The 15,518-nt window shown below is 39.3% G+C and overlaps 1 protein-coding gene across 4 annotated transcripts in view; it reads right to left on the reverse strand.

Moving 5' to 3' along the window:
• Window positions 1-15,518, reverse strand: part of CEP112 (centrosomal protein 112) — a 334,383-nt gene that overhangs the window by 178,562 nt on the left and 140,303 nt on the right. The gene's annotated exons all lie outside the window — the stretch shown is intronic.

Here is a 15,518-nt window from a genome sequence, read left to right on the forward strand (position 1 = left end):
GCTTTTTGCTTAAATATGTACACGGACAAGCAGCAATTAAATTGGTCAGTTTTTTTATGATTTTCAAATGAAAGATGGGAGGTAAATATGCATCTGGATTATTGTATATACAGTTGTCTTTTCAAAAATAAAATGATAAATTTCAAAGCTCTATTATCTCGTTGTCAGCTACGGTACACCAACACAAACAGATGTTATGTGTTCCAGAAGGGCACCTGCTGTGCTGCAAGCTTGCGCCATGATTTCATAAAAAGCATTCTATTCTCAGGATCCTTTCCCAGTCCACTCCACACTGGAGACTGTGACCTTGGCCAGTCTTAGCCTCTCCCTGCAAGACTGAATGGCAGCCGGAGACCAAGGGCCTGGTTGCCGCAGCTTTGATACTAATCCTCCCAGACTGTGCACAATGGCACCCTACCTGGCCTGCAAACTATAGCCAGCCAGGCTGTCTTTGAAGCAGGTGATGAATAGGGGACCGCAGGAAGCCAGCTTCCCCAGTGAACTCCAGGCCACACAGCTGCTAAGAACAGTCACTTGGATTTTTCTTCAGTTTTGGTGGATTTCAGGGGAAAAAACTGCTGTTATCTAGAATACGTTGTGTTATTTTCGGCGTGAGAATCCATCTTCAAAAAAGCTAACAGTAGGAGCCTGCTCCAAATCGATCTTGTTTCGTGCAATGAATCACCAGACTACCTTATCTTAAAGCTATAGCATTCATTTCTCCAGGCATGTCTGCTCTATTAAATTTCAGAAGTTATCTTCTTTTGAGATTAAAAATTCTCATCCTCTAGTAATCAATTAAGAATCAAAACACAAATTAAATTTGCTTTTAATTTAGACACAGATTTCAAAATTTTTCTATTGTGATTTGTGAGTTTTCTCAGAGAACTGGGAAATCAACAATAAATTTCTGACCACACATAAATTTATTATACTATTTAGAAGAAAGAGAAGTATATTAACTCTTGCATATATATGCTTACCAGAACAAAATTACCTATAATATGAAAAAATTTGTTTTGTATCTGAGAATAAATATATGTTCTAGTGAACTCATGCTTATTTAAAATGCAGGAATCTTTCTTCTATATTATTCTACTGTTAGTAATATATACAAAAAAATAACAATCTTCTCCTTAAACACTATATAAAGTAGTAAAGAAAAGTTTTCTTTATTTAAAAAAAATTTACATGCTTTATTCTGTGCTCCATACAACTACAATGTTAATTCCAACAAGAGAGAATTTAAAAAGGTATTGATATTACTACGTTTTTTCAGGCAACCAACTGTATGAATTATTGAGTTAGAATATTGTTAGTTCTCAGACACATTATCATTTCTACTCAGTGCCATGCTATCAAGCATCATTATAACAAAGTTTAATATTTTATTGAAAATCATTCAAGCATACAACACCCTGGAAGGAAACAGAGATGGAAAGTTCCACTGAAATCTCAAAAAGCCTCAGAAAAACTGGGAAAACAGGTGTGGTTTAAAATTGATAGAAAGCAAAATACTTTACAATATTCTAGGGAAAAATAACCAATTGACCTTTAATTAAGGCAGAAGAATTACGGATTTTTTTTTCCTAGAAAAAGATCAGTGACCAGAGGCCGCTGTGATGTCATTAGTAATGGTGCCACCTTGGTCTAGGCTCTGGGAATAATGCGTGATCAGAGTAACTTTCTCTGTCATTGGAAGAGTCCTTTCTGGTAGACTGACCAATGATCCTGCCCGTCTTCAAATCTGAGTTTGCTCATTCTAACAAGTCAGGAACAAATGAAATAGAGGAAGAAATTTCAAGCCTAAACATAGATGCTCATAAACTACCATTACTTTGTTGTTTCATCAGGGCCTGTTACTCAGTGATGCTAATTAAATTTTAAAAATCTCAAGGTTGCTGGAACCTTTTAAAGTGAAGTAGCTTAGGCTTGTCTACTTGATCCAACACTGCTTGGCCAACTTCTAGATGTTATAAGCCCTTTCTGGTCTTTGCCTAGGTGTGCCTTCTCCTGATAAATAGGAGAGTCCAGCAGAAAACCCCAAATGTTCTGGAAACATCTTGATGATGGATTCATATCCACAAAAGACATCATGAAGGTGGATCCATGTTTAAATGCAAAGTTTTACTTGTTCGTAGACCTTTTTGCATAAGTAAATGTTAAAATAATTCTTGGATTTTCCAGTTTGGTCCTTTACTGATGGTCACATCTCAAAGGCAAGCAGGAAGTAGCATATCCTCCTTACATTGTCTACTAGACACTTTTGGTTGACAGACAATAATTTGTTATGGAGTTAATGCTGACGAGGAGGTGGTAAATCATGGAAAATTTAGAGGATGTAAAAGTAGACAACATCCACAAAGATGAATGTTGAGTGGTCAACATGGTCTCTAAGTCAAGGTGGTCTTCAACCTATAACACAAGGTCTGTCTGGAAAAAGTCCAACCATTGTTAATATAATGAGAATGGCTTATATGACATTGATGTAACCTGGTAGCCAAGGAATCTAGACTGGAATATTAGATTGGGATGCATATGCATGAACAATGACAACTTCACTGCAGTAGTCAGTGGGGGCTGCAGACATTGTTGAGCGAGCATGTGTACTGTGTGGCTGTCACATTAAAAATGACTGAGTGAGTAAAGCAACAACTCTGCATAAAATTTTGTGTTAAGCTTGAACATTCCTTCCTTGGAAACTATTTGGATGATTCAGAAGGCCGCAGCTATGGGCAACTGGTCATTAGCAGCTTCATCACAACAATGTGCCCGTTCATGTACCACATTTCACAGAGTTTTCTGGTGAAACATCAAATCACCCAAGTGACTTGGCCCTCCCCCTCCACCCTCCGCAGCCCAGATTGGGCACCCTGTGACTTCTGCCTTTGCCCAAACTAAAACTCCCTTTGAAAGGAAAGAGATTTCAGACTGTCAATGAGATTCAGGAAAATACAATGGGGCAACTGATGGTGACTGGGAGAACTGTGTGAGGTCCCAAGGTGCCTACTTTGAAGGGGACTGAGCTGTCATTGTCCTATGTACAATATTTCTTGTATCTTGTATCTTCTTGAGTAGAGGTCTCTATTTTTCATAGTATGTGGATAGATACTTTCTGAACAGATTTTGTATAGGCTACAGAGAAAATAGGATGCATCATCACCAAGAAATCTGCTTAATTAAGGCTGGGTAAAGACAGCCTTGCAATTTAGAAGGAAAGGTTCATGGACAGGAGAACATACCAGGCCCCGAGAGAGACCAAGGAAGAACTGCTAGAACCCAAGTCTCTAGGGTCTTGGAATATATATTTTAAGTCCTGGCAACTAGTTTATAGTAAAATTGGTGCTAGCAAATACAGCCTGAACACTTCTCAATAATCTTATACAGGAAAAGACAATGGGAAAAAGTAGGTCATTACTTCTCAGTACACAACACATGAAAGACCAACACATACCCAATAACATGTCAGAAATTCTAAAACCAGGAACATAAATTACAGAAGTGCTAGAATACATTTAACACATTAAAAAGGAGAAGTTATGTTGTAAATACTAACTAAAACAACCTCAAATGTAACCAAACTGTAAAATCTATATTCTACAAGCCTTGGTGTAATGGGTTAAAGACCTAGTGAATATAAGTATGAAAACTGAAGAGTTTGGAGTGATTTAGAGGCTACCTACTACAGCATTAATCTTGATCAGGAATCTTCCCTGCAGCGCTCTGATAATCAGTCACTGCCCTGTTGCTGGACTGGTTTTAGAAATAAAGACCTAATTGTAGTCCAAGGCAGCCTATGCTTCATACTGGACACACCTGGCATTGGAACTCCCAGGTAAAGGTAGCAGAGGGAGCTAAAAATTATTAATAAAAAAGAGTTGAAAACAAAACAAGAGAACATTCACTGGCAGCAACCTAACAAGGAAAGAGGATTATCATCTTGGCCATAATATTCAAAAAGTGGTAGTTCAGGGAAGAAAAGAAGATTCTTGTCAAGGAACATGTATAAAGGACACATGGATAAAGCCGAAGGGGGTGGGATTGAGGGTAGGAGGTGAGGATGGCTGTGAGGGGTGCTGATGGGGGTGGGAGTGGAGACAACTGTACTTGACCGAAAAGAAAAGAGAAGATTCTGACATGGCTCAGCGAGACCTTACTACTCTGTCCCCATCCCCCAGAGGTGGAACTGCTAAGATAAAATAATGTTGGGGAGTATTCTCTAATGCCCCAGTTTCAGAGAGAAATAGACTGAAGATCAATCACTCCCTTTCCCCTGTTTTGCCCAGATCAGGAGTGGGAGGGTGACTGCATGGGAGAGAAATGGCTGCTGGAAAGAGATGAATAAAACTGGGAAAGTGAAAAACTGTGGCTTATTCTTCCTGATAGAAGCATGGGCTTCAAAGCTCCCTTAAAGAAAAAAAAAAAAAACACTTTCCAATGCAGAGCACAAGCCCTGGTGTAGGACGTTAATAAAACGTTGAAAGAGCAGATATCAGTTTCTCAAATGAAAATTGCTCAGAGCTCTAGTGAAGTTCTCCTCCTCCATCCTTATCATAATCTCAAGCTATAGAAATGTAAGTGCATGGGAAAAATACAATAGAGATTTAATAAGTAAGAAAAAAGTAAAGTAAATGCAACAAAATATCCACACCCTCAAAATGAAACTCAAAGGAAAACAGGCTAAAAATAAAGAAAGAAAAGGAATCAAAGAGAATTTATGCAGATTATACCAAAACAAGTAGTAGATTTGGACAGAGCTGCCCACATTAAGCCCAAGCAAGAGAAGGAAAAAAATATCTAGACAACTGTAAATTTATTATATCAGGGGAAAAAAAGAACACAAAACGGGAAGAAAAGGAAAAAGGCTGGTCCATCATTCTGGAGAGGAGGAAAACACACCTTGAAAAGCAGAAACAATTATAATGAAAGAATAACTTACTAAGAACATGAGAGCAATGAAAAAGACCTTCAAGACAAAAAGATAAAACAACAAACCAAGGATTAAAATAACTCCACCACAAAATTTACTCTAAAGTAGAAACAATAATAAGCTGAATAAACATGCTGCAAATCTGATTACTGACAAGGCTTGGCATAATCATAATAAAGGCCCATGGCAACAACGTGAAAATAACAGAGAAAATACAAAAAGAAAATCCATGTGTACATAGATATATCAAAAAATTTCTCTGAAGTGAATGAACAGATGGACGTGTGAATCAAAGAAGTACACTGTATACCAAGAAAAACTGATTCAGGTTGAAGAAAAGAATGGCTCAAGAATACTATAACTAAACTCAAACATGGAAAAACTCAAAGACTATAAAACCCAAACTACTCCTGAAAACAAAAAACTCTTGAGGAAATCTGGGCAACCAGGAGATAGCTAAAGAATCTGTATTAAACAATAATTAGTTGCCACAAGACAGTGGAACAATGCATATAAAACTTTAGGGAAAAAAAAGAATAACCACAGAATTTTATTCCCAGCCAAGCTGTCCTTCAAAAAATATAGTGATTTTCAACCATGCCAAAGTGCAGTGAATACCACAATTATATGCTTTCTTGAAAAAAAAAAAAAAAACACTTAATGATGATAGATGAATCAAAATAAAGAACTCAGATATGGAGAAGATGTGCTAAAAGTCCTTGTGGGTATGTAAGTGATTTAATAAAAAAACTAACTATATAACTGTGAGGGTTATGGTTATGGAACAAAATATAAATACTACAAACTTTTACAATGTATAAATACTACTATAATTGGCAAAACAGAATGGTAGAAGTGGGTGGGAGGGAGTATAAGCATGTCATTTTTAGTTGTTTTTTTTTTTACTGGGGAGTGAACTAATGCTCTCAAAACTGAACCATAAAATCTGAAAATGACTCTAACTTCAATGTATTTTTAATCTTTATTTCCTACCACTCTAAGCAATAATCTCCTATAAAGAAACATTTTCTAAATTTCAGAAATTTCTTCAGTTCCTCTTTTTTCTTTACTTGAACTGATTTCACATAACATTAAATATTTTAGTAAGGGCAAATACAGCATGATCCTGTTTCTAAACATTTGTTTCTGAAAATTATCCTTTTATTTATATATCTCACAGAAATTTCTGAAATCATGCTCTATATGACTAACAATAGTCCTTTCTAAAAGATAAGATTTTGGTAGAATTTTTGCTTTCTTCATCGTGTGAGTTTACCATGTCAAATGGCAATAGCTCCCTTTGGGGGAATGTCTTTATCGAGGGGCAAGGTCTCCCTTCAAACACGTGGCTTTGGGTCTATGAACTATGAACTTAGATCTGGACACTTGAAGGGTGGTTTTCCAATGAGGTGGACAACTGTTGGAAGTTCCCTTGTTGGCTCTTGACTTTGTTCTTGATGTTGTACAATTAGTACTCTCATTGGTCGCTGCCTGTCTCAGCTGTCAGAACCCCATGCTGTATTCATTATCATTGCAGACCCTTGAGGAGCAAGATGCCACACTAACCTTCCATCTGCCAGCCAGCTGAAAGGAGGCAGCCCAGTTTCATGACAGTCCTCCTACAGTATGGTCCTGGCGTGTAAAGGAAGCTGCCACACAGCTATTCAATGACATTGGTGTCCCTACCATCAGTGTATTCCTCAGCACCTTAGGTGAAGGCAGTATCATTTAGGCCTCCCAGGTCCAATGTAACAAAATCATTCTAATATCTGCTTTTTCCTGAGAATTTTGACCTCATTACTATGCCAAGGCAGCTCTGACAGCTCTACCTTGGATTAATTTGACTAGACTAGTAGGAAAGCTCGCTATCTAGCACAATCACAAACTATTGTAAACATGCTAGCTACATTTTTAAAAAAGAGATGAAGATCAGCTCAATATTGTGAACAATTATATACATCAGACTAATAACAGCTTAAGGGCACTTTGCTTTAACATGATAGCCATCAAACGACAAGTACTTTTCTATAGGGCTTGCCAGACAACACTTCCACAGTACCCGACATCCCATTCGAGGGCTCCCTGTGAACAAACTCTGCTTCTTGTACAATGTAATGCTACTTTTATATCACTCATATGACTCGTGGCACTTAGACCCACACTAATAGACAAGCGTGTCATGTGCTGGTTTTCCACGTAAGAGGGACAGACTTAGATCATCGGGTCATGTCTCCAAGCAGTTTCCCATCTGCATTTGCAAAAGAGCACGTTTGAAATGTCACCGAATTCTCTAGAGCTCCAGAAATTTAGCTCCAGTGGGACAGAGTCCATTGTTTAGCACCATTTCACCAGATTGATTTTGTGGCCTTACTAAAAGATGTTGGAATCTTTTTTTTTTAATTGCAGTTATATGAAGTAAAATATGCTATTGGATATCACATTTCATGAGCAATAAAGATTCCCTTTAAGATACACTTAGGGACATATACAATCTGCTTTGAAACTTTGTAGTCAGGGGAAAAATATATTTTAGTGCAAAATATATCACAGTACAGTCTGATGTTTTGAACAACTTCTTAATAAAAACAGGCACACACACACACAAAAAGTGAAAAGTCGGCAGTGCGTCAAGAGCAGAAATAGAATTTGTCGTCCATGGGTGGCCAGGTGGCTCCAGGATTAGACATTTGCTGCAACACAAAGAGCCATCCATGAAATCTGTCAATTAACAGTTCGCTTTAGTCACGCAAGTTCTCTTTATCTAAAGGTTTAATATTACTGTGCTAACTGCTGTTAGAGATGGGACGTGGGCCTGCCAGCATGTACCACGTCTTCATCCCTTTCCCTCTCTGGTCAACTGTTACCAGCCAGGAACACAGTCCTGCGGAAGCCCCAAAGCCCCGGGCGCACTGAGGGTGGAAGGCTGGGAGCACAACGGAGAAGATTCGGAAGGAAAGCTGAGAGAGAGGTGCTGGCTGTGCGAAAGCAAGTCCCATTCTCCATGGTTTCCGTTCCCATTTAGCACTTCAAAACACCTGGCACCTGCAGGTGGTGAGTGACAATAATTACCCTGAGCTTTTAAAACTTTTTGAAAATTTTTCTATATTTTCTGAGTTTTTATCTGCCAGATCTCTATTAAAACACCCAGGAAGGATTCAGACAGATAAATGCTTCAAGAAGTTTTTTTCCTCACAGTTTAATGATGGTTCACGCATGCCACTCAAATTGAGAAAATCCATTAATTAAAATATGCCCTCTTAGACAGAGTTCAACATTTTTGGTAAAAATGTGCCTTGAGTGCGTATTTTAATTTTAATTTATTTTACTCTAGGTTTATTTCTCTAAAACACATTCAGTTTGTCTTAATCTAGTACATCACTGCTTTTGAATGAATATGAAATATAAAAATCATCCAAGTTTCCCAGCTTGTATGGAATTTGGAAGGACAAAGAGATCAATCTGGTTGTAACCTCCTCCAATATATGGATTATGTCTTTCCTTTCCTTTCACTTTCCTGACATCACCTACTACAACATTTCACAATTATCCATAATTCTGAATGGAAAAGGTGGCATTCTGGCGCAATCAATGAATAGTATCTGAAGGAGTCAGAAGACAGTGACTCCATCTTCCTTACCACCAAGCTGGCTTGTCCACCTGCACAGTCTCCGCCCTTCCGATGACTCCAGTAGCCGGCTGTTCTTGCTGCAACCTAAGGTGTGTCCTTCCATCTGCACAATTCCAGCCCCTCTCGCCAAATTAAGCACGATCCTCCCATAATTACCCTTTCACTCTCCGTATCATCCACACTTTCTTCTCCACTAGATCACCCTCCTCAACAAACAAGCATGTTTTTACTGTATCTCATTTTTATAAACTTCCCCTGGATACCTACCCTTTTACCACCATCCCATTTTTCTGCTCCCCTTTCTTTCAAAATTCCTCAAAATTGCTGCTCACGTCCCATTCTCTCTTCACCCACATCACTCAGACTTCGGTTCTCCTGTACTACTGGAACTGGTCTTGCGGAGGGAGCTAAAGATCTTCTTGCCAAATCCGGTGGTCAGTTTGTAGCCTCCATCTAACTTCCCCTCTCAGCAACACCTGAAACTGGTGCATGCTTCCTCCTTCCCGAAACGCTTGCTGCACGTGGCTTACGGGAAACAACACCTTCTTCACTTTTCCTTCGACCTCACCAGCGGCTCCTTCTCAGTCTCTCTTGCTGCTTCCTCCACCTCTCCTCATCTCTATCACTGTCCCCTGGGCTTAGACCTGGGACTTCCCTTCTTTTTTCAACTCACATGTCGGTGTCTGTCACCACCATTCACCTGGTTGCAAAGCCTGTGAGTCATGCGAGTTCCCTCTTTCTCTCACTCTATTTCGCATCCATTATATAAATAAATCCATATACAATTCTGATTTAGAATAAACTCATACATTATAACCTTGGCACAGCTAATATCTTGTTTATGTATTTACAAGTTAAAAATGATGATGTGATGATGATGATGATGACAATGATTGATGATACCAACATTAACAACACTCACCAATTATTAAATGAAAGTTGTACTCCAGACAAAACAAAACAAGTCCTGTCTGCAAAACATATCCCAAGCCTGACCGCCTGCCACCGGGCCACCCCTCCTGTCCTAGTCCGAACCACAGCCGTCTCTCACCAGACGACTGCAGTCGCCTCCTAACCAGCCTCCCTGCCTCCTCCCCTGCCTCCAGCACAGCCAATGCTCCACACGCCAGCTACACAGATCTTTTTCAAGTGTAAACTGGTCTTGCCCAAATGCTCAACAGCTTCCCAGAGCACTCGGAATAAAACCCAGACTGCCTACCACAGTCCATACAAGTTGCTGAACTGCAGCTCTTACCACTCTTTCTCTAGCTCACTCCATTCCAGTCCCATACCGACCCGTTTCCTCTACCTGAAGTATTCTTTTCTTATACCAGGTTTCTGTATGGGCTCCTCCTTTACTTCACTCAGGTTTTAACACCACTTCAACAAATCACTTTTAATATCCAATCACTTCTTCAGAGCCCTTCACTGACAACCATATCTAAAGTAACACCTTATATAAAATAACAACCTGACATAAAATATCCGCTTCACTTACAAAACCTTCCCTCACTTTATTTCATAGCAACTGTCATCACCTTACCTACACTATCTCTTGAGAGTGCGACAGCAAGCACATGTGTGGGGTGGGATCTCCTGGGCCGTGAGCACCGTGGCCCTGCTATGTTCCTGGTCATACCCCAAGCACCTGGAATAGTGTTGGGCACAAAGCAGTCGCTCGACAACATGTGTTAAATAATGAGTGACTTGAAAGACATGTCAATTTCAGATTTTTAAGGTATCCAGAGAATGGGTATCATCAGTTAGTTATATCACCACTTAGGAAACATTCTTAAAATGAAGTATCCCTAGAACAAAATATATAATATACAATTCATACTATAGTTAGACTAGAACTGAGTTCAGCTTTGCTTTCTTAATTCCCATTCCAGATAAAGATGCCATTTGCTTCAAATACATGAGAAAAGTTGCAAGCAAAAAAAAAAAATCCTATCTAACATACCTTTCACTAATTATCAGTGCCCATTCTAGGAACCCAGGCCCCCAGTACTTGGCCTGGACCCATGGGCCCAGGCTCTGTAACTTCATAGCCCGCATCTCTGATTCTGATGCCCAAATGGGCCAGGAAATTGGCCCTGTGCTTGTTGCCTGTAGGGCCAATCTGTGCCTTGTAGCATGGCTGCGTTCCCTGGATTCGTTGGTTAGTGAAAGAATAATCTGAAAGATTTGGAGCATCACTGGATCAGAAATTGCATTTGTCTTGATCACCACTGAGGAACAAAGGGCTGCTATGCAGCTGAAGCTCCCAAATTATTTATTACAAATGAGAAAAGGAAAGCCAAGCCAAAAGACTTTAGAAAGGGTATAATAGGGAAGCAAGAAGAGCAAGACAAAGATATTAGGTGTATAAATCAATGAATCATATGAAAATCCATTTTGAAGAGCTTTTAGGAAGGCCCACAAATTCATGGTCATTAACCTAATCTGTGACCTCAATACCAAAAAAAAATTTTACTAAGTGTTTCCAGTCAGATTGGTCATGTCATCACCAAAATGACTACAAAAATCCACCCTCCTTCCATCATCTCTCCTGTCCATGTAATTCCTCCAGTCTCAGCAAATGATCTTGTCTCCTTTCCCACAGAGAACACCCTCCAGGAATGAGAATGTCCTGGTTGTGCTCCTACAGATCTACAAACTTCTGCGCATCTGTTCTCCCTCTCCCTCCTCACTGGTTACAGCAGAGGCCTGCCCCGCCCCTCCAAAGCCTGCCTGGGAACCTGTACCAGTGAAAAGCGTCCCTCTATTCCCTCTGTCTCTTGCTTTCTAGTATGTCCTTTTCCAGTGTAGATTAATAGCCCAGTTTAAAATAGCCTATGTCGTTAGCTACTTTACCTTACAAGTCTACGTAACTAAGCACTAAAATATTTACGGAGGAAAAACTGGGAATCGCATGCTACCTGCTTTTTAAATATCTGAACTGACCTTCAAATTCCCCACTTGCCTCGCTTCTATCATTTCTGTCTTACCTGAACTACTGTCTTTGCCACCAAAATATTTTGGGTCTCCAATAATGGTAGCATGTAAGGAGCTGGTCCTTCAGTGTTTTTTATCATCAACAATAAATATTTATTCATTCAGGAGAATTTTACCTCTTGCTTGTCTGTGGAAATACATTTCCCTTTAAAGGCTTTGTAGTGAAAAGAGAAGATATAATATCTAAAATTATGATGGAATTGCCAAAAAAAAAAAACCACCCCTCCATGGTTCAGGAAATCCTAGCATGCCTGCTTTGTTGTTTGTCTCCAACTTGAATAAGGTTTGTGAAAAGACAATTAGAATTGTCTTTTTGTTCCAATGTGTTGTATAGGAAAGAAACAGGAAATCTTGATGAAAGCTTGGGCTTTACAGGATATTTGTGTGAGTGTTTATCCTGTGTGTTTGATGTTTTTGTCTCCACATCTGCACATTTTATGCCTGCATTTGGGCTAAAATATTTTAAAATACCACTTTGCTTTTTTCTTTTCATTACAGTTCCTGGCATGATGCTTTCTATATGGGAGGGGCTCAAAAATTAGAACTGAGTAAGGAAACTTAGGCCCAGAAGGCACAAGTGATTCATTTCTCTGGATGTCAATTTCCTCATTATAAAATGTAAGGATTAAACCGGATAAGTGCTTCTAAAAATTTTCCACCAAAGTACCCCTAGCAGCAGTGAAAATGAATAGTTCCTCCCTGGGGGATCTGAGGACAAGCTGGAAGTTTCTTTGAAATACCCTATTTTATCTTAAAAATTCATGAGAACTTTGCATTTTACAAAACAGGAAAGTCTATGTTTGTTTTAAAATAAATGTTACCTCAACAGTAAAACTATTTGCTTTCCCACAAATAATCATGTGACTCCAACCCTCCTGGAAACACGGATGCAGCTTCACACACGCCAGGCCCTGGCTCACTGCCCCAGGGACCACTGCCCCAGTGGGAGAAGCCAGGGCGATCAGCATCTAAATATCCCCCAGCCTGCAAGGCTATCTATAACCATTTCAGATTCTAACACTTAAGAGTTTTATCCTTTAGAGAACAGTAAGACAAGAGACTAGAAAAGTTTTCACACTTGCACTTGAACGGCCACTTAGAATGTAGTGGAAGGCCTGGGGTAAGAAACTCCTGGGAGGAAGGCAGGTGAGTCTGCGGCGGAACCAGAGATGTCTACATCTGTCCCGAGACACATGGAGGGGCCGAGGGGCTGGCCCCGGATCTGGAAGGGACCTCTGTGGAGGACAGCCCCTCACATGCGCACATCCCTCAACAATCCCGACTGCTACTTCAGCCCACTCGGGTGGGGAGCGTACTTCCTCATGAGACAAACGGCTGCACATTCCAGTGATTCTTTAGGAAAGAACTACTCTGAAATGAGTCAAGATATTCCTCACAGTCCCATCTGCACATGGGTTCAGTTTCTGCTCCCTCGAACGCCATGAGGGGTTAGAGTGAAGACAAAGAGCATGGCTCAGGTTCAGGCTCTGACTGTGTCACCTATTTACTAGGTGGGACCTTGGGCCAGATACTAACTGGATGTGCCTCAGTTTCCAAATAGAGTATGGCAACAACAGATAAAGGCTCCTGCTTCACAGAATACTGTGAAGCTGGGAAGTGGCTGAAGTCATGGACAGTGTGTAGAAATGGTACCTGGCCCAGGTAAGGAAGGCCCTGCTAACTATTAGCTGTTACGACTATTAGCACAGAGAAATTGTAACATTTCCTGAATTATAAACCTTGAATTTATAAACAGATATGCAATTCTCCTTAGTCTCACCTTCTCTTGGCAAAACATCCTTATTTCTTTAAGCATTCCCTCTGACATAGTTCCAACCCTTTCTACGTTATGGAAGCGCTCCTTCGAACATGTTTGAGTCTGTCAGTGTCCTACTCACCATGAGTCAACAGCATCGACTTCTTCCCGATATGACCGACAGACAAACAAAACCCTGGACACTATGTCTTTAACCTCTTTTATCCCACCGTCCCAGGCACTTATATCTTCCCTGTCACCACACCTTACACTCCTCACTCACATCCCTTACACCTGCCGCGCCACATACTTTCCACAGATAATTTTCTAAACTGAAGCATGAACTTGATATTCAGCCCCAATAAACTTAATCTTAATTTCAGCTGTTTTGAGCTTCAGAAAACTAATCTTCATCTTTTACACAATAACTACTCCTCTAAACTCTGAACAAGAAGGAAACTACTTCTGTATCATCACCCAGTGACTGACAGACTTAGCAATCACACTTCAGGTTGACACTAGTCATTCAGAGACGGCCCTTTAAACTATCATGTAACCACATAAATGTACCAACATCTGAATCATATTTTCCTATATTTCCTTTATGAAGGGCCATGTCAGGTGGCCCAATGAAGTCCAGGTATATTGCATCTACTCCTCTTTCCTTATCTACCAGCCTGGCCATCTGGTTCAAAGGAGCAAATGAGCTTAGTTTAATGGCTTCATGCTTAATGAATGTGTGCTGGCTTGTAGGGACCACTACCATATGCCTATCCTTTCCCATAATAAACTTTCACAGAAAACAAACAAAAAAACTCCTTTAACACGGGGGGGGGGGGGGTGGATACTGTTTCAGTTAACAGAAATTTCTGCTGAAAAAAAATTTTTTAATTTATGTATTATTGTCATATAGATAAATATTCTCCTAAAATCAATGAGCTCACATTCCTGTTTTTATGCTTTTTTTCATGAGTTACTGCCTGGGGTCTTCATCCCTAGCATTGCTTCTAATGAACAGGCCCAGAGACATGGGAAGGATAAAAATGGGTGGCCCTGCACCAACCTGAGTGATCCTTGGGTGGGTTTTATCAAATCCCTGTTGTAGATTTGTATAACGTTTATATCATTTATCTCTTTTTCATGAAAATGAAATACAGAAAAATTGAGGAAATAGAGTATGGTTTTTATTAGTAGTATCAACTCTATTACTATAAAGTATAAAAGACAAGACTATAAAAGACAAAAGTTCAGTAGATTTTTAAATCTATCCTTCTCAGAAAAGCCTTTGAAGCTTTTCTTCCAAATGAATTCACATGAGTGTATTTTTACACTGACAAAGTGACCATCGCATTAAAAAGGAGAATGCCACTGTCACAATATGGAAAGGGGGGATATAAAAAAAATCAACTGTGATTCCACCATCTGACAAATAATCAACATCACTGTTTAAATATTTCTGTCTGATTTTCAAGGTTAAGGATAGTTGAGCCAGAGGTATAAACATTCTTTACAACTCTTGCTAGATACTACCAAAATCCTTCCAAAAAAGGCTGCATTAATTTATAATGTCACTAGCTATATATGAAAAGACCAATTTTACTAAACTTCTGCCAACTTTAGATGGTACATTACTGTCAATTCTAATTTGAATTTTATTAACACCAAGGCTGAAGATGTTTCTGCACGATCATTTACTAAGTTCATTTCTTATGTTTCTCTCTGTTGTAAGACAATCCAGATAATGAAAATAACAACCAAAAAAAGGGCCAATATGCAAGCTTTTGTCTTTATAACTCTTTTCCTTCTGAAAATAACTTAGCTTTTTGCCAATACTAGAAGCCTAAAACAACAACATAACACCCAAAGGTCCCATGACGGATCAGACCTCCTTCATGGAACTCCAGCACCCCACTACTTGCTATCACTGAGAGAGGAAATAACATTCAGTAACCATAATAGGTTCATTAGTTCTTGATGTAAAACCCACTTAATGAGGGATTAAAATACAATAATGAAAAAATTATTCAGGTTTCCAAACTAAAAAGGTTCAGATATGGTCTTTAGAAAAAATTTTCTTAACTAAGTGACTAAACTAATTAACACTTTTTCAGATGTTAGGAAAACAAGGCAAGAAAATTAGACAAACCAGTAAAAATTAATAGCCATCTTAAATATGCCAAGAATTAGCAGGAATACATTCCTTAAAA

Source organism: Phyllostomus discolor, chromosome 8 (assembly GCF_004126475.2).
Source record: "Phyllostomus discolor isolate MPI-MPIP mPhyDis1 chromosome 8, mPhyDis1.pri.v3, whole genome shotgun sequence".
NCBI classification, from domain to species: Eukaryota; Metazoa; Chordata; class Mammalia; order Chiroptera; family Phyllostomidae; genus Phyllostomus; species Phyllostomus discolor.